This window comes from Falco punctatus (genome assembly GCF_963210335.1).
Source record: "Falco punctatus genome assembly, chromosome: 11".
Classification (NCBI taxonomy): domain Eukaryota; kingdom Metazoa; phylum Chordata; class Aves; order Falconiformes; family Falconidae; genus Falco; species Falco punctatus.
In genome coordinates, this window is record NC_137591.1 from 15,277,435 (window position 1) to 15,297,263 (window position 19,829).

General features: G+C 38.0%; 1 protein-coding gene across 2 annotated transcripts in view; it reads left to right on the plus strand.

Moving 5' to 3' along the window:
* Window positions 1-19,829, plus strand: part of ADGRL2 (adhesion G protein-coupled receptor L2) — a 404,716-nt gene that overhangs the window by 53,512 nt on the left and 331,375 nt on the right. Inside the window, exon 1 of one of the 2 annotated variants that reach the window (XM_080406962.1) lies at window positions 6,142-14,821. The exons of the other annotated variant lie outside the window; for it this stretch is intronic. The gene's annotated coding sequence lies outside the window, so the exon portion shown is untranslated. Of the gene's footprint in view, window positions 1-6,141; window positions 14,822-19,829 lie in introns of those variants that run through there. 2 annotated transcript variants of the gene reach the window in all.

Here is a 19,829-nt window from a genome sequence, read left to right on the forward strand (position 1 = left end):
GTTTGTCTTTCTTTCCCATCAGAAATACTGGTCATCCATGCTAACTTTAAACAGGAAATCTTGAATACATTTCATGGCTTTCGTGGAAGCATCTTTATTACCGCAGTTGTGAGTCACCACTGTCATTATCTCATAGGTTTATTTGAATTACTTCAGAGGCTCTGACATCCATTTTCACAGCTGGACCAGGAACTGACACCAAACCATAGATGTAGGGCAAAGGCACTCTCTAGGGACCTGGAAGCTTTGAAGATGAGGGTACAGAAAGTCCCAGAGAACTCCATCAGCGATTGCCTCTCTCCCTCCATCTCTTCTTTCCTTTTGAGAGTTGTTGGCTTGGACCGGGGAGGCGCGAGGGGAGGGGAGTGAAGTTTGCAGTCTCAGAGGATGCTTATTTTGATAAATTGATAGCAGCAGCAAGGGATGGGAGACCAACCCAAAGAATGAGGTGGCTCAGGGGGAGCCAAATACTGTTTCCTGTGCTGTTAGTACCCCTCCTTGCATGTGGTGGGAGTGATACTGACCTTGAGGAAGGTGTGATGTCTGCAGATGCACAAAAAGTGTAGGTATGTCTCTGTTTCCAGTTTCCAAGGAAGTCCAGACTTTTCATGTAAAAAAGCTGAGGTATGGTAACAAATGAAGTGATACCCTGCCAGGGTTTCCTTCCTCAGAAATTAGCAGTCAAGGGAAAAATGGCAAGCAGCAGGGGCCTGGGCGCTTTGAGGGATTAATGCTGATAGTATTGATAACCAGCTAGTCAAGAAAGATGCAGTGTAAACTGTGCTAAGAGCTTTGGGGGAAAGGAGGAGAGGGAAAGGTTTAGCTGTACAAATCCAGGGCTGGTTTTGTGGAGCTCGGTGCATGAGGAGTGGAGATAGACATCTGTTTGTGACAAATCAGGCACTGGAGACTGGGGTGCAAGATTTAAGAGGAGTGTGTATACAGGGAAAGGAGAACATTAGCCACTACAGGAAAGAAAGGTCAAAAAACCTGAACGCTTTGAATACAATGGGCCTGATAATCTTAAATTTTAGTAGAAATCCTGAAAGCACAAACCTGAAAGCAAAGCAGCCGTACAGACTGGGAGGAGATAATTCAATACTATTTAAAATTTTATTACAGTACCTGTCTTCAGTGTAGTATGCATGGGGAGGGGGCTATCTCTTTTCAAGACTGTGACCTCTCAGATCTCAGAAAACTGAAAGGAAAGGAATGCTACTACAGATTGTCTCTGGATGAAGAAGAAAACTCAACCTAGCTCCCCTTTCTTTAAGTAAAAGAGATCTTGGAAATCTGCACAAAAGCAGGGTCCTCTCTGAACACAAGAAATACTTAAAAATCCTTCATTTGTTATCCAGGAGAACTCGATTAATGAGTACAGTATACAGTCAAGTCTGTTACGTTGTTATGGCTTCGCAAAACTCTTCCACTGTGGTGGCCATGGTAGAGATAGCAGGAAATGGCCTGTTCTAGACTTATTTTGTGGTGCTGAAACGGTCTACTGTATTAGCAAGACAGTTTACAAACTACTTTATAGGAAATAGGATCACCAGTCTAACAATAGTTTTCCTATTAAACTGAGTCTACTAAACAGTTTCAAGCAGCTTTAAAGAGGGCTTGGCCAAACAGTGCATGCATCTGCACCACCTGAAAAATAATCATATTTTAGATGGGTTTATTTGGACCTATATGTAAAAGGAATTAAAATTCTGCTTTCAAATAAGCATCAAAATAACATCTCCATAGATACTTTATGGCTTTGTAAGCAGCCTGCAACACTCCTAGCTTCACAGAAGAGTTTCTTCTAGCCGTGATAATGCCACAATATTTTTCTTGCTGGCATTGGTTTCTTAATTTCTGTATAGGTTCATTTGGCAATTGTAATGTAAAAAACCACTAAAAAAAACCACCCAAAAACACACCAACCAAAAACCAAACCAAAAAAAAATCCCCCAAAACAATGTCAGTTTTGTAGGAGACAAACCCTTACTAAAGCAAATCTCATAGTGGACAGCTGGGCTCTTGTGGGTAGAATTTCACTAAAGTGTGGGAGATGCTGAAGTCTGCAAAGAAGCACAGCCCAGACCAGTACATAGCGAAGGCAAAATGATTAAATACTCTCCAGGTTTGTTTGTTTGTTTTTGTCGGAACAGAGCTGGCAATTATTGCCCAAAATTTAGAGATGGTTTAGAGACCACAGTATAGTAGCATTAGACAATCTCAGTAACCTCTCTGCTCAAGGTTAGTGGTTCACTGAGTTTTGTCTAGCAAGAGCCACCCGTTTTTGCTTTATTACACCTTGGGATGCCTTCATCCTTTAGCTGAGGTAATTTCATAGATGAAGTGCTGAATGCGGTTGGTGCACTGCAGTTTGTCTCCTGTTCAGATCTGTAATACGTGGTGTCTCTGCTGCCTGTTGTTGTGGCCTTTAGCCGGCTTGTGCTCCTGTGAGTCTGCTGAGGAGCATCTTCAACGAAACCCTGCTGCCTCTCTGTGACCATGGCAGGAGGCTTTGCCACCTCAGTGGGCGGCTGTGAGCCTGAGCAGCTGCTGAGGCTCTCTCGTGCCCCACAGAGTTTTGAAATTCTTGTTGGCAAAGGAGCGCTCCAAACTGAATTATGCTGGCTGCTGCAGGAAATGAACGGTGGCTGGAGTCTTGCCACCCTTTTGGTTATGCAAATAGGGAATTATGCAGAAGAGCTATTTGAGTCTTGTTTTATTTTTGCTTAATCAGTTGTCAACATGTTTATACAGTTCAGTCACTGTCACTTGCCATTGTTTTGCTCTGACTCCATGTTCGCGGAGGAGTTTATCATGGGGAAGGGCGGGTAAAGGGGCTGCTCCTTTGAGAAGCAGCCAGGTGAGGCTTGTAGGCATTCCCCAGGGAAACCACCTTCCCAACTAGGCACTGCAAACCCTGTGAGGCAGAGAAGAAAACAGAAATTGCCAACTCCTAAATCTGCCTATTAAGCCTATGTCAAATCAGTTCCATTTGATGCTGGCTTGTCCTAAGAGAGATTCCTGTCTTGATGAAAGTTGGGCAGATCTAGAGTAATTTTATCATCTGCAATTGAGTTATTCTGAATTTGCTCCACCCTAAAGTTGGTATTTGGTGCAGGGCCCCTGAGGCAGAGCCTCCCTTATGTAGGAGGAAGAAGGATGAAGGCAGCAAGAAAAAAATGTAATGTCTGTACTGCCACCTACCCGGGTGCTGTGGCCAGGAAAGACTGAGACAGGTATGAGAGCTGCTCCCATTAGGCAGTCACAGAGTGTAAACCTATCATTCTTATGGGGAAATGGCTGAGTTAAGCTAGTAGTGTTGACCCACTTGTTTTCATTAGAATGGATCCCATTGGGGCTCAGTGCTTATACTGGTACAGGAAGCTATAATTCATATTTCACAACACTAGCTCTTGTAAATATGATGTAGAAATCAATAAGTTTATTTTTTTTTAACTCATGTTCCAGTTTTCAAGTTATTAAAAAGTTCCTCAAATCTGACTTTGTACAGATCTTACTGTGTGTTCTGTCATCTCACCTCTAATTGTGTGCTGCACCTCAAAAAGACATACTCACTTCCTTTCTTCAATTACAGAAACTCTGAAAGAAAAGATTAATTCTCAAATCACCATGAATCATGACAGCTGTGGTAGCTCAATGAGGAAAATTGATAGTGTGTGTTTTTCTGGTTTTTGGGGAAGTTTTGTGGTCTTTTGTTTTTTTTTTCTCAGTTAAGTTTACCATAATATACAAGTATCTTCAAACCATGTGTCAAAGATGCATCCAGTGTCTACTAAACAGTGGTCCCTCACTGAAGAATGACTATGGATTGATACCTACTAAACCCAGGGCATGGGGCTTGTAGAATATATAGAACAATATTCCCACCCCTCAGCTAAAAAGAGATGCTCCTTTTTTTTTTTTTTTCTTTTTTTTTTTTTCTCTTTATTAAAAATCATAGAATTGGTGGCAGGTAGGAACAGCACTTTGTTCTCATAAATGAGAAGAGCTGTAAACACTGATTAATCTTCATGTAAATTCCTTTTGCCACTGCCCTGCTGACAGATCATTATCCTCTCAAATGCCTGTCTCTTTAGCCATACAGCCTTGTGACTTTGTCATACTCTATTAAGTAAACTGTATTGTGCATGGCTTGGAAAGGAGAACAATAGAGACTTGGGTGTTGCAGTTGGGGCTGTTGGCAAATTAATAGATGATTAATAGATGCAAGAGAACTACTAAATCAGTTCATCGGCATACGGCTCAGCAGTGGTATTTTGGCTCATGGCTGATGAGACACGAAACTAAACTGTAACAGTGGCTCCTTGTGTGATTGTTAAGCCTGGTATCTTTGTCAAGTTCCATTTTGAGTCATTATGTCATCCTTTCTGCTGTTCCCCCATAGTTTCAGCTGGATTAATTCTTCTTTACTTCCTCTTCTGGAACCTGCTATGTTGGGCTGCTGGCACTCTTCACGGGCATCCCAGAGGCTGACTGCATGTCAGTGGTAGGTGGATGTGAGGGAGTAATCTTCATCTAAAGCCTATAAAGCACTTGATCTAAAAAGATGAAAGGACCCTAAATAAAGGAAGAGCTATCACTGTTATTCAATCACAAAGAGAAAGTAGTTCCTATTATCATCATACTGAGGTTGACATCTGGTGCTCAAGGAAAGGAGTCTTTTGAGTTGGTTTTGGTTTCCCTGTTCTCCCATTCATATTGTACCTTAAAGCCTGCCTGACAATATTGCTTTTATCTAGTCACTACTGACCAATAATGCATTTATCACGTTGCAATATCTCCAAGGTAACACATTGCCAGCTAGAGATGAAAATAGTTGAATTGAATTTCCTCTACACAAATGACATTCCTCAATCAGAATACACATAGTAAGCAAGTTATTGTGCATCCAGCACTGAGGAAGGACACCACCCTGAGTTCTTGGTAATGGGAACTTGTATATATGAAACAAAGGCACACTCATAGACCAAAGTTCCTGAAGTACTGTGGTCTTAAGTGCAGTGAAATAATACTAGTTATTATCTCCAGTAGGTAGTATATGAGAAATGGCAGATTAAGTAGAAATTATTCCAAATACAACTATACCAAGTAATTTACATATATTTACAGAATATTTCTTTTGTGTAATCCAATACTTAACATTATCTAAAAGCCTTTTAGTTTTCAGTGTTGTCAAATGCCTTTGTCCATTATAATACGTTGTTAAGCAACCTCTTCTGTATTTTCATAAGCTTCTTGCTGATACTGTGAAATAATGGTCTTTGTCCTTTAGCTGAAGGTGTGGGACAAAGTATCACTAGAAGAAAAACAAGGGGAATGAACATGCTGACCTCATTAGAGCATAAGTGGTTACCAAAAAAATATTTCTAACTTCTTCCTTGGAAACAATCTGATAAGAAACAAACAAGTATGACTTCTGTTCAGTCTGTAAACACTTTGCATATGTGTAATTAGGATAAACTTTTTCTTTTCCCACAGTCAATTTTAATTATGATAGCCTTATCTTCCAATGTCCATAGTTATCTTACTGAGTTCATGGGTTGATTCTAATATTTGGAGGGGATAACAACAGAACTGAGATCCTCTATGGAAACTGAGACGTCAGATGATTTTTATCATAGGCCACATTTTACTTTAGAGTGAAGATCCAAATAGTCAATCTTAAGAGATGGCATTGCCAAAAACACTTTAACACACCTACTCCCCCTTTTACTTCCAAGAACTCCTACTGTAATTTCTTCCTTAAAAGGTACCAGAAACTCACAGTAGTTATTCTTGGGAGAGTAAATTTATTGGGAGGGAAGAGGGCAAATTGAAATGTTAAGATGTTAAACACTATTTTACCTATCTTTTGTTGAGTAAAGCTATAATATAAATAAAATTATATTTTAAAAACTTTGCAGAAACTTAGCACATAGGATAGTTTAGTTTGGAAGAAACATTAGTGCATATAGTAAGAAAATACATTCTTTGGGCAGTGTTTATATGAAGACTTAGAGCTGACTTCTTTAGGATTATTTTTTTTTTTTTCTCCTGGAAAATAAAAAAGTATGCTACTTGTCAAGTAATTCTAGTAGTTATAAAAACTTGCTTCTAGAAAAAAACTAATTCTAGAAAAACAGGGGAACAAGTAGTGAAGCGGTGGACAAGATCATGATTGTAACGTGATTAGAAGTTTAAGAAAAAATACCCTAACAAGGCATAATTCTTTAAAACCATGCTATATATAGGTGTATATACACATTTACTAATGTGTTTGCATTAGTGTGTTTGGGAATTTTCTAAGGCTGTTTTATAAAAATCAAAACTATATCACTTCATCTCACTAAATCACATGTGCATTAATGAAAACTGACACTTTTTGAAATCTGGTTGAAGAGTTAAGAGTTTGGCTTATGGTAAGGCCAAAGGATGTATGGTGGGCTAGTAATTTTATTTTGATTTCTTGAGGAAAGAATAATAACATAGTCTGTATATTTATTATATATTTGATGGGGAAATGTGAGTGTTGCTAAGGTCGGAGGAATAGTTCTTAGGAATAGGACCGAAGACCTTAAACAGAGGCAGAAAAATCTGACTTGAACAATGTTAAAGCTGATACATCTGGCAAAAATATAACACAGTGCGAGTATTGAAAGGTTCAAGGAATGCTCTGATGTTAGTGAAAAGTGAACTAGACTTACTGTGCAGTTAAGGAATGACTCATTTTTGCCTGCCCACACAGAGGTGTCATGTAGCAAGGTTGTGGAGTGTAACAATGTCTCTGTTAGAGCTACAAAACTATTTAATCAACAGAGCAAATACATTAGCAAATGAGAAGGCGTCTGAAGAAGAATTTGAGCATGCTAAGAGATAAATTGCTCTGTCATGGATAGGTCAGGCCTATGCACTGTAGGCTGCCTTGCCTGCCAGATCTTCCTGGCCTGCTTCTTTGTCTGAGTGTTCACAGGAAAGAAAGGGGAAAAATTGTGGGATGGATTTGTTAATCTGCCAGGCTGATAGCCTATGTGCCTGTGACATGCTCTCTCTCCTTTCCTGTACTTCTTGTAGGATGTGATGCTTTTGCAAAAATGAATGCATGCTTATGTGAATAAAATATGCATAGGAGGAGATCCTGATAAATGGCACACAATCCTGGTCACATGATAGCAGTTGGTATGTGTCAAATCAGGTGACTTAGTGCTTAGATGCTCTCTCACAGCTGACACATACTCATCATATGATAGGGGGATACTTATGTCTTTGCAACAGGTAATCCAGGTCCTAGGTATTGTTTTCCAGATAGCTTTTGCAACCTTGATTAATCTTCTGGAATTAAATGGCTAGACTCTTAAAAACAGAAATATTTCTATCCCTGTAGCATTTTTTCCCTGCTCTTATCCAGCAATTTCTTTTTTTTTTTTTTTTTTTTTTTCCACTCCTTATATATGAGATATTAAGCTCTCTTTGTTTGCCTGTCAGAGGTACAAATTTGTATCTTTCGCTGATGAGGTCATAAGTGGACCTCAGCCCTGACATGTTTTTTGGTGACTGTTATAATCAGGACAAATGTTATTCCTCCTTCAACTAACTTCTTACAGATAAATCTACTAGGGCTGTCTAGCTAGAAGCTAGGAAGTAACTACTTTGAAAATCCTTTGAAAAATCCAACTTAAATGTACTTAATCATGGGAAACAAAAACTGAAAAATACCAAAATTTCAGTAAGGTAAGAAGCTACCAAAGCAAGCAAAGTTCACAGAACCCTGGACAATGTGCTGGGTGTGTAGTGAGAAGACATTTTGTTGCATCAGAAGAACTTTAGGATTCAGAACTTGGAGTCCATCTCCATAAAGAAAACTAAGAAATCCTTAGGGTATCAGGATGCTTCGATTCCTTTGGAAGGAACGTCATGGATTGCCTCAACTAGAAATCTGAAAGATCCTAATTCCCTGTGTGGACTCTCAGCATTGGCTGCCTTTTATAACGGAAAAAGAAAACCAAACAAAGAAAAAAAAACCCAAAGCCAACAACAAACAAATAACACAAAAAAACTTCCAGCGTTTGTGGACTTCTGCTGCCTAACCTGCATGTGGATCCAGACTTGAGGTGCTCCAAGAGCTAGGGAATGCCTGAGCAGGTTTTGAAGTTTTGGGCAAGGGTAACTAAAACAGAACTTAAACTGTTCTTTAGCCCATCTTGCACAGAAGAATTGGCTGTGTAAGACACTTAGAATGCCAAGAAACAGTACGAAGGAGAAAAGGGTCTGCTTTCTTCTGCAGTCTTTGTTTACAAACACTGGCAAGTAGAAGTGCCTCTTGTACCACAACTATCCAGTTGAAGCTGCTATTCACAGACACACACATAAAAAATAACAAGCAACAAAAAATCAAAGCATCACTTCTTAGAGCACTGAGTTTTGGAAGCTGTTAAAGGAAAAACCATGGAGGATGCTAGATAGAACCGCTGTATAAACCTAGTTCCTGGCCTTTTCCTGCCTAATGCCACTTTCTACATGGTGGGAAGTGGAATAGTTATTAGGTATTACCTTTTTGAAAGTAAACAATCAGCCAAGCATCCCAGGGATTCCTATGAACATAGCATAAACTTCTGGCCCCAATTGGTCATTTGATGTGTGTTTGAAGGAAGACTTTTAAGGGAAAGAAAGAACAGGGAGAGGCTTACAAAATACAAGGAGAGTGGCCAAGTTTAATACAACCTGATTCTGGAAATATAAAATTGATAAAGCTTGGCTAGGAGTCATATGTTGTTATCCTGTTTAGCTTTTAAGGGAAATCACCACTTGGAAGTTAAGTGGTGTCTTTGAAAATCTCTCTAGACTACAAAAAGATATTCTGCTAATTCAGCATAAACTTTAGATTGAGCCAAACTCTCTCCAAGTCTCTTATAAACTTATACATCTTTGAGTCAAATGCTGCAATTTAGATTGAGTATTCCTGGGGGGGAAAGGAAGGACTGAGAACTGGCAAATAATAGAAGAGGGAGGTGAATTGGCTTCACTTCTTCCAACATGCTAGAAACAATAATAGTATTGGGTAGAACAAGCAATGGAGAACTCATCCAGAACCGCATTTGGCATTTAGACATGAATTCTAGCAATGCTTGCTGTCATATGCTCTGAAGAGCTTTCAGTAGTAAAAACAGCATCACCAAAATTATAGTCCATATTGAGACTGAATCCTGTAATAATTATAAACTAAGTTCATGTTCTTAGATGTGGAGAGAAACCAAAAAGAAGTGAATCTGCATGTAAGTCCTGACATAGATCCCTGTATTTGAAAAATGTATTGTGCTTGGTTGCCTCTACTTTAAAAGCTGTTGATAAAAAAAGACACCTACTTTTACAGTTAAGATATGAAAATTTCTTTGGTCCACTGCAGGCAATGAAAGGATTAGCTATAATCATTACTAGGCAACAGTTGTTCTGTAGCCTTGGAATTGTAATGAAAGTCCCTAATCCACTTCTTTTCTTGCAAATCCTAATTTACAGATGTTGGTAGGAATTGGAGGTAAATGTAGTTCTGGCTTAATCTACTTTCTGTCAGATATCCACAAGTACAAAAGTGAATGGAAGATTATTGTATTAGGGAAGAATTTTTTTTATTTAAAAGGTCTTGTTATCAAACAGGTTGCTTTAAAATTTCTAGCACTTGCAAGCTTTCCCCTTCGAAGTGATGGAAAGAAATTGAAATCACCTCTAAAAGCTTGCATTTCATGTAAGTTGCTGGAGAAGGGGAACACTACTTTAGTTAAACCACAAGGAGCTGGGCTATTGGGGAAGAGCAAGCCTCCAGCCCTAATAATGCAAGTCTCCTACTAGAAAGAGACCATACATCAGCTTTTGTTGCATCTCACAAGCCTATAAACTCTCCTTTCCTCTCTCCCCCTTCTTGTTTCAAAATGGATGTATATCAGAAAATAATCTTTCATTTCCAGAAGAAATTGCGTTAGAAACAATGACCCAGTTTCCTCATGATCAGACTTGGAGATGTGGGTATTAAAAATTATTTCAAGTATGGTTCCTCTTTTTATATGCTTCTGATTTCACCAGAGTGTTCTTCAGATAATAAGATGGATTAAGTTGTTCTCATCCACCAAAGTTTAGGAACATGTTGTTAATGCAGCTCATTTTGACTGGAAAGCCTTTATTCTGAATAATTATGCATTCTGTCCAGAACTTCACTGATGGGAAGCAAAGTGTTTCTCTCCTTCATTTGCAGTGCTTAAGTGAAGAGCCAGATGGGTTCAGCAGCTAGAGCTATAAAAGAAGCTCTCCTATGCCTTTGGTTGGATGTTCTGTACCATTGCATCCCTAGTAGTAGCTGCTTCTGTTTGAACTCAGGGTTATGAAAGATGAACTGCATTAAACAGTAAATCATTAAATATCAGCTGAGTAAAAGTACTGTGGTGTGTTGGCCTGCCTAAATCACCAGCACCTGTCTCCTCACTGCAAAGAACTACTCTTTAAAATAATGCAGTGGAAGACTGACAGAAGGACCAGTACTCAAGTCACACAAAAAAACCCCTCAGACTCATTTTTTTTTTGTTTAGAGTTTCAGCCAGTGACTGATCAGCGTATACGCAGCTGAGGAACTGCTAAAGCAATGTTTTGTTAGAATTCCCAATGTGTGTGCATGTGTGAATAGACATACATACATAATAAATATATAGAAATTGGTAATTCTGTTCTTGTTCAACTTTCTTTCTGTTGTGTGATTGTCCTGCCTTAAAATCTGTTTAAATTGTACCTGCCTGATATCTTAGCTTTCTTGTAAATGCTGCATTTGCTTGTTTTATCTTGCTTTTATGCTGGATGTGAAGACCACAAACAGGAAAACATATGCTATTTGAAAATCAGATCAAATCAGGAAGGATGCTGATGGCCTAAAAAAAATTGTTCCAAACTAGACCTTTATTTGTCTGCAAGAATTGGTTTCTATAAAATGTCAGAACAGATTAGTACTAGAAAGCTCCCTATTGTGTGTAGTCTCACAGTGCTCAAACAGATCAGCTGTGGCTTGTGAATCTTTGCAGCATGAATTTTTTGCTCAGCTTTGCTGTTTTGTGTGTTTGCAGGGTATTTCTGACTGCTTTTCCCAGTGTTTTAGCTGTCATTCCTTGATTGTTTTGCATTGTTGTACGCTCAAGAATGATATAACAAAAAAGTAATCATTACCATACAGCTTTCAGCTCAAACTTCTATAACCTCATCTATACCAAAAGCCAAGAAAAACATGACATGCCCACTCCCGAAGTTAATGATATTGAAATAAGGCAAAGTCATGTACGTATGAGAGAAAGGGATTACTCCTGCCCTTTCTTACAGGGAGAATTAATTGTCTTATGAGGTGACTTCTAGGTAGAATTTGTATGAAAACTTTCAGTGTTATACTGCCATTTGTATGAAGCGCATAGCAGGTGGTTCTTGGGTTTTTAACTCAGAATGCAACTATAACCACTAGTAATGTTCACTCATTAATATAATTCCATTGAACTGTGTGGGATAAACATATGGGATGGGAAATGCCGCATGAAACAGTAATGCTGTCCAGACTTATAGATACACAGATGCACTGCAGACTTCTCCATAGCTTAAGTTTACAAGTTACAGAAGAGGAATTCAAAATCCTTCTATAGTTTCTCCCATATCCTTCTCTGCTTTCTTGATGTAAGATACAGGGTTCTGAAGCTAGTACAGAAGAACCGCTACACAAGCCAGTGCTACAAAGAACTATACTTTTTTTACTTCATTCTCTTCATACATTAGATAATGAAAGCACAAAACATCAAAAATAACAAAAATTATATGGCTACAGCTAGACAACGTATTTTTCTGGAACGTGAGATATATACTATTTAAATAAGTGAGAGTATTTAAGGGTTGTGAACCTGTGATAAATGCAAATATTACATATTCTTTGATACGTGCTGAGACATCAGAGAAGAGTGGTGTCTTAAAGGCAGAAATTCATGGGAATCGCTGTCTGCACTCTTGGCGTGGGTGCCTAGTGAAAATAGAATCCAGAGGACTTCTAAGCAGCAAGGAAGATGATTAACCCTCTGGTATACAGCATTAGCATCTCTTTCATTTCTAACACTCAGACATACAGTTATATATGTCATTGTGTCAAGTCTGAACCATGGATGTTCCCATTGCTCTCTGTGGTCCGAAGGCTTATTAACTGATTAGTGCAGGTTAGTTGGCCACGTCTGACTGTCCTGATCTAGCAAGTATGTTGTCTGACTGCGCCGTCCAAGAATAAATGAAACAATAGGCACTGCTAAGTTAAGATACTGGAATTAGATTTTCTTGGTAGCTTGCTGTCTCTAGAGGTGCAATTTGGGAATTAAATGCTCAATAAATGAAGCTTTCGTACAGGCAAACTATGTGGGGGTTTTATGTTGAAAATAAGTAGCTGTGATCCTATCGATTATAGGCTCAGGTATTGTACACAGAGTGCTCTTTTCCCTTACTGTACTAACAGTTGAAGGGTAACAGAAAGAAATACAGTATGAAAAGTGACTGAAATGGGCCTATCTCTGTCTCTAGCAAACACAGCGATCTGGAGGTCCTTTAATTCAAGATCTGTAAGTGGTTATATAAGCTGTATTCTGTAGTAGCCAAACGTGGCTACTGTTAGTAAATAGTAAGTTGTATTTGTGAAAGTTAATTTCTGTTAAGATTATTTAAGAGATCTTAACTTGCATAACTTCATAGAGGACATAAACTACTGCTGAACTGTAAAAAGTAAGTCCCTCTTCTGACTGTACCCTCATGCTGTCATGGCATTATTCTGCTATTACTTCCAGTGTTAAACCTAGGTTTAGGCTTCAAGAATTAGATCATACTTCCTAGCTTTGGTTTCCCTTTCATCACACTGGAAGGTGTGTCTTGCTTACATAAATACTTAGTTAAATATCCCCTGGCTGTTCAGCAAGGACTGTTGACAAAGTGGCATAGCCCATATACTTACTTTCATCACTATTAGGGTATAAATTACCTTGCAAATCACATCATTCTTAACACTAAAAAAATAGGCTTCATAGTGAAGGGCATCATCAAGTGTTTGTGCAATTAAACACATCAGCTATGCTTGCAATGATAGTCTCTGAACATCCTGTATTTAGAATCAATTGTGCTGGAAACAGTATGAGAAAAATGTAGCTACCACTCCTAGGTCAGGACAAAATACCAGTACCCACCGTTCCCAAGAAGTCTTTCTTCATCCCTATGATTAAGTACATGAATTTATCCACCTCTTCTCTCTCGATCTGTTATCTCTTGTTTGTTTTTATATTGGGAACCAAAGTGACTGGGATTGAACCTTGGGAAGCGTGAAATGTAGTCCCCTATGTGGGACACATATAAGGATTATCACAGTCTCTCCATACCAAGTAATTATATTAGATGGTACTATTATAAAGCTGTTTTAAAACAAACAAAAACCCAAACACCCACAAAAGCAATCTTATGTCTTCTATTCCACAAGCTGCTTCTTCTTCCAATTTTACTCTAACTATATAAAAAATGTAATAGTAGTAAGCTTTAGAAACTTAATTTAAGATAAAACGCTAAGCAGCCTTTATGACCTGAAAAGCTCAAAGATACTGTGTATCTTTTAGCTGTTTTCCTTTCTTTTAAAAGAAGTTGTGCTAATCAATTTCTTTTCAAAGCACTCTAGTTCCTAGCAGTTTCCTAAAACTGGAGAGAAATTGCTGTTCTTTGTAAGCTAAATCAATCTCTGAAGAGCCTTATAAGAATAAAATAGCTTAAGGATGAAACAGCAGTAAGAAAGGAGATCCATCTACCAATTTATCAGTCTATCTATTTTCTAGCCCTATCTATCTATAATGGTTAAAAGTTTTAAAGGACACTAAATTTAAGTATTTTATATTGCTTTTCATAAGGGCAGTTCAATTTATCTCTATTCCTTTAGAAAGATGAATATTGTCACTGCACGTTGTAAGCTTGTGTTGGCTAAAAGGAGTCAGGGGCATGACAGCATTTATAGAAGGCATGAGCTCAAATGTCAGTAAGGCATCCAAAAATGGATGAAGCATCACCCGGCCACTGCCATCTGTTGAGTGTTTCATGACAGCTGTATCTCCTGACCAGAGCTGGTGCAGATAATCATGAAAGGCACAGAGGAAGCATACAACAGTTATACGGAGAGAGGAAAGGGGGAATTCCACCTTTAGCATTGTTTTTAATTGCACCATAATTATTTTTTTAACAGACACCATGGTATGTAGCTTAGGGTCTGGCCTGATTTAAAGCAAACAATAAACCACAGTGCAGTTGAAAAGCAATTGAAAATTCCTCTGCAAGAAGGTTTTGTGCAGGCTAAGTATTTAATAGTGTTTCTCCCAGAAACTTTGCCCTAAAGATACTCCTGCCATAATAAAAAAATAAAAAAAACCACCTGCCTCAACTATTGTGTGTCAACAAGACTATCAAAGCAAATATTATTGTTATTGACCTACTAACGTGAATGTTTTCAACGTTCTTTCTCTTAAAGAGAGGGGAACTTTTGGCCATCAAAACTGAGGTACTAGCACTATAAGGTGTACTTAAACTTAATGCCAGCTAAATCACTAAATTAACTGTAAAACAGAGTAAAATTATTCTCATTTTTCTATCATTTTCTCTAGTGTGTGGATCTACTTTCTTCCCTAAGGCATACAAAACTGCCATCTGACTTTATTGTTTCTGATACAACCTCTTGTAAGCTGGGGAACCTTCTAGATGAACTGGCAACCCAGACAAGTCATGAAATCAATGGCACAGGCAGTAGCGAAGGGTAGGTGTCATTGCGAAGCAACATCTTTGATGTGAAAGCCTTCTCTTATCCTCTTATCTAACCCTTGCCTTCCCATAGCCATGTCTCATAATGTTCTGTCACTTCAGTATGTCAGGGTCTCTGTTACTACAGCTCTAGGTTATCAGACAGATGTTGCTGTAAACTGGTATAGCATGAACAATGTGAGTTTAGTTCATCCTTTATATAATGCTAATAAAACATACCATTTGGGAAATAGAATTACTTATGAACACATCTGAAGTTAGGAGCTGAGACTTTTGTACAAGTTCAGATAACTTTATAGGCAAATTTAGATAACTTTAAATAAGCTTCCACTCCTAACTTACATAAGATGATAGTAATTCAGCTATTGTAAGTATAAGGTTTTTAGATCTTTATGATTTAAAAGAAAATTATGAAATGACAATCATAGCATAATGAATGCAAAGATATATGTCTGAGGTAGTCTGAAATTATTCAATAACTCAGTGGTTTGCTAATATGGTTGAGTCTCAACAGATATTTTTTTTTTCTTTTCTAAGTGCAAAGGAGGTTATGGCTGCTGCCATGTAGCTTAACAGGGTCCTCAATATCTCTGAAGAAATGATCCCTCCCAAAGCCAGATAACAGTTGTCCATGTAATCTATCCAAAACCAAAATTGTCTTGAGGACATACAAGCCAAAGGTCACTTGCAGGACTGGTTCTTCTGTTATTAATCCCAGAAAGATGTCAGGCTGCAGTATGGCTGCAATATCCTTTAGGGCAGCCTTGTTTGTTTTTTACATCCATTCAAACACTAATAAGATGAGGAAATGCATAATTAATAATAATATGAGCAGGGGTGCCAAAAGCCATGACTTACCATCGTGATGCATTGTGTTACATATCTGAACTGGCTCTGCTAGTTCAAATACCTTACACAATGTTAACCTTATCTGCCAGAAAACCTCTGTTACTATTTGAACAAGGAGTGGGTAGGAGTAATTTCTGAAATGTGTGTGATTCCATAGTGTTGGGTTACATTTAGAAAAAAAAAAAAAAATGAAATGTCAAATATGTATATGTATAAACCGTATGTTAAAGCAGTACAGGTTTAAAACACAAATCCTGCTGCTAGATCAGTGGGAGGCTCTGGTTTACTGCTACATTAGCTTTAACAAAATTGTTTGGCATTTACATCTTTTTATTTTACAAGTTTACTCTGAAAGAAGCTAGTGAAACAAAACATAAGTCTACCCTCCCCCTGAAAGGCACTTTTATGTTCCTCCTTTTTTAACCTGGTAAAGTGGTTGTAAAATGTACTCTTGATTCTTAAATAAAACAGCATGTAAGTAGGATAGGTATGGGAAGTGGGCCCCTTTCTCAAGGCTTTATAGACCGCACAGGACCTCAAACAGGAACACTGATGCTAAATGTAGATTTTATAATTTGGTTGTTTTTTTTTTTCTTTAAGGAATTGCACAGGGTGCTTCATATTACTGAGAGATAAAAGAGAAACAAAAAGAGCAGATATTTCTAAAATTGTTAAGTCAAGAACTATTTCTTAATAATCAAGATGACAAAATGAAGTTTAGTTGTAATGCAATTCAGGAAGAAATGGGTGATTTCAGAACAGCTATTCAGATTCCCGCAAAAATTAACAGGGAACTAGATTGCCACTATAAGAACAGGACAGACCATATAATTCAACATCTGGGATCCAGGAAGACCCCCAGTTGAGGGTACTATTGAAATTCAAAACAACAACAACAAAAAAATGATGTGTGTGAGGGAGAACCCTGAAATATCCGTAGTTGTGATGCCTGCCTTGTTTATGATTAAGACTCATTAAAAATGCAAAAACTACATTTCATTGTAAAAAACAGTGAACTGGAAGAGTGGAAAGAAAAGGTTCTAGGATTTGATTTTGCAATTTTTAAGTCCTAGGATTAAATGTGGAAAGGCATAGAGCTGCAGCATTTTGGGGACTGTTTTTTTGTTTAAGACTGCAATTGTGTGCTCTTTTTTCCAAGGTAAGCGAATGTTAAGTACACTGAGATACTATTGCTCCGTGCTTCCATGCTAATAAGGCGTGCTTCCCACAGTGTGTGACAGAAAGGATGAATGCCGTGCAGTGCTAATGGTTAATTTGTAGTGGCATGTGTTCCTTGAATGTTTGTGAAGTTTCATGATTCACCATCACACAATTGAATCGCTCCTTTTTTTAAGATGTAGTGATATGTAGTGAGATGAAGCAATGCTGACAGCGTTTTTGAAATGTACATTGTCCTCCACAGCCTATTCACTGTATTATAATAATAATACCACTCCTTAAATTTGTTAATTTCTCACAATTTGGGGGATAGAGTCCTCATCAAATAATTTCAGTATTGACCATGTTTTAAAACGTTAATTACTGTGGAATCTGTCACAGATAGCGTCAAACCACAGTGATGCTAATCTATGACATGGATTTGAAACTCCTTTGGGAAGCTCATATTTAGACTAACTGCTGAGTGAACATGACTGCTAGGATTACAGAGGCCATGGACAGTGAAGAAAAGCAGTAATGCTCCTTCTGACTAGAAAGTAAACAATAGGGTGATTGTCTGCTTACACTTTGGGGCTAAACAGCCCAACTGCTGAGAAGCTCTAGGTAAAAAACTGCTATCAGCAAGCAGTCTTGACGTTTTCTTCGTGGAGCTAGATGTTGTCAAGGATTCAGCTGAGCCACCCTAGTGAGTGTACAGGAAGCAAAACAGGATATTCTTGTATAGGCCCTGTTTTGTGTAATTATGCAACACTTGAACTCTTGTGTATATTCCAGAATGGGTAACACACCTCTAAAAGGAACAGAGAGCCAGCAGCAGCAACTAGCAAGTGAAATATTCTTATGAAAAGTGCTCTTGATTGAAATCAGTGTGTTTACATTTTCAGTTATCTTTGGTAAGGATTGTTCCACCTTAGCGCACCCTCAAAATTAAGAAATTATTTTCATCCAGTTTCATTTCCTGTGTTTGTTTCTTTTAACAAGCAATCTAAATCATTTCAGCTGTCTCTTAAAAAGGAACAATAAGGGAAATGATCAGGGAAATGTCACTTCATCAAATATCCCCAGATATTTCTCAGGAATATGCTGAATTTGATGAAACACAGGCAAATTCCCTAAGAGGCAGCTGAGGATCTTTCTTCATTTTAGCAGAGGCTGCTCTTGTGCCCGGTGACTCCCAGATTTGTACTGGGGAGCCTGGTTACCCAGAAAATCCTAGCATGTGCACTAGGTTTTTTGGGCTCACTAGGTTCCTACGTGTAATACCAGGAGCCAGAACACACAGGAAGCTCTGACTGGGTGTACATGTGTGTGCACGTGTGCATCTACATAAGTATACTATCTGCATAAGTAGTATGCTGTTTTCATTTAAATGACCTGTTTCAATTAGAGAGCCTTTTGTTCTGTTTCTGTAAATAAAAAACACGTTAACTTTTGAATAATCTCTGGGTTTAATAGCTTGAATCCTGCCATGTCCTGTTTGTACCACAGATAGTAATGAAACTACTCTTATCAGTAAGAATCAGGGTTGAATACTGGAAACTAAGTTTTGCTTTCAGTAGTATGTTGTTGTTGGGGGTTTTTTCTGTATCTGGCAATAAGGTTGCCCAAAGAAAAATCTTTGGCTAAGGCAAAGCAATGGACAACCTTTTGTGGTCTGTGGATTGCAGCACAAGCACAGATTTTACTGTCCATTATAAAAACATTCAAAAAGAAATCTGTCCCACCCAGAAACAGAAGAGAACAAAAGCAGACCCTTTCTTTAAATAATAGTGGTAATGTCATGAAAACAAGGAAAGTCTAATCTGTATACACAAACCCGAATTCTACTGTGAGGGGAAGCTGAAGCAGTGAATATCAACGAGGTTGCAAGAGTATAAATGAAGGCAGAATATGGCAAATTATTTGTGATTTTTTTTTTTCTGTTCTTGGTCTTTAGTCTATCTGATGCCTGATAGCCTGCCTTGATCTGTGCTCAGTACAGTCTCAGTCTGTAGTGTTGGAAATCAGAGGGAAACTCACCTTTAGTTCTCATATCCTGCTTTTGCTAGCAGTTTGTATAGGGGGCTATAACCTAGCCCTTTGCATCATTTGTATTAATTTATGAGGTGTATGGCACTGCATTTAATATTTGCATTTAATGAAATGGGTAATAGTAAAATGAGCACAACAGGCACAAAACACAAATGTCTGTCTTCTCCATAGTTCCAGGAATGTATTAAGGGTGAGGTTTCATAGAACTATTAAGCAGCCTCACCTACTTCTCCTTGATGCTTTTCTTGAAAACAAAAAATATCTGCAAAAGAAAAAAAAAAAGTATTTTTTTAAATTTAGGGAGTGGAATATCTTTTACTGGGGTGTCAGACAAGTGCAGGTTTCAGCACAAGGGAAGAAGTAAGACCACATGGCTGGGAACAAAGCACGGGAGTGAGGCTGCTTCCCCAATCAACAGTGGCAAGCTGTCAAACTGGCTCAACTGTTGTGTGAAATCTCAACCTAAAAGGATTTAGGCAAGAAATCTTTTTTTTTTTTTTTTTTTTTTTTTTGTGTGTGTGTGTGTGTGTGTGTTGGGTTTTTACTATGCTTGAAACTTAGAAAGTAACAGTTGTGTTACACTGAGAAAAGAGAACAATGTATAAAATACTGTATAAAATCCCCCAGTGAAAGTATGCATAAGCAGTCTTATTGTGGTAATAGATAAAGTAAGGATAAAGTTTGGGGGTTTAATCAAATTTTTCCCCCTCTTTATAAAACACTTTTTGTACAATGTTTTCTCTTCCATATTTGTCCTTTCGGTACTCTTCTTTCATATTTTAATTGGTTTTCCTCCTTTTATTTCTATCTATGATTGAGATTCAGGCAGTTCCTTCATATTTGCTTATTCCCTGTGCTTTTTCTGTAGTCATCAAGTCTCAATATCTTTCTACAAACTTTGTAGTAGTTCAGAATTTTATATTTATTTATTTATGTTCTTACCC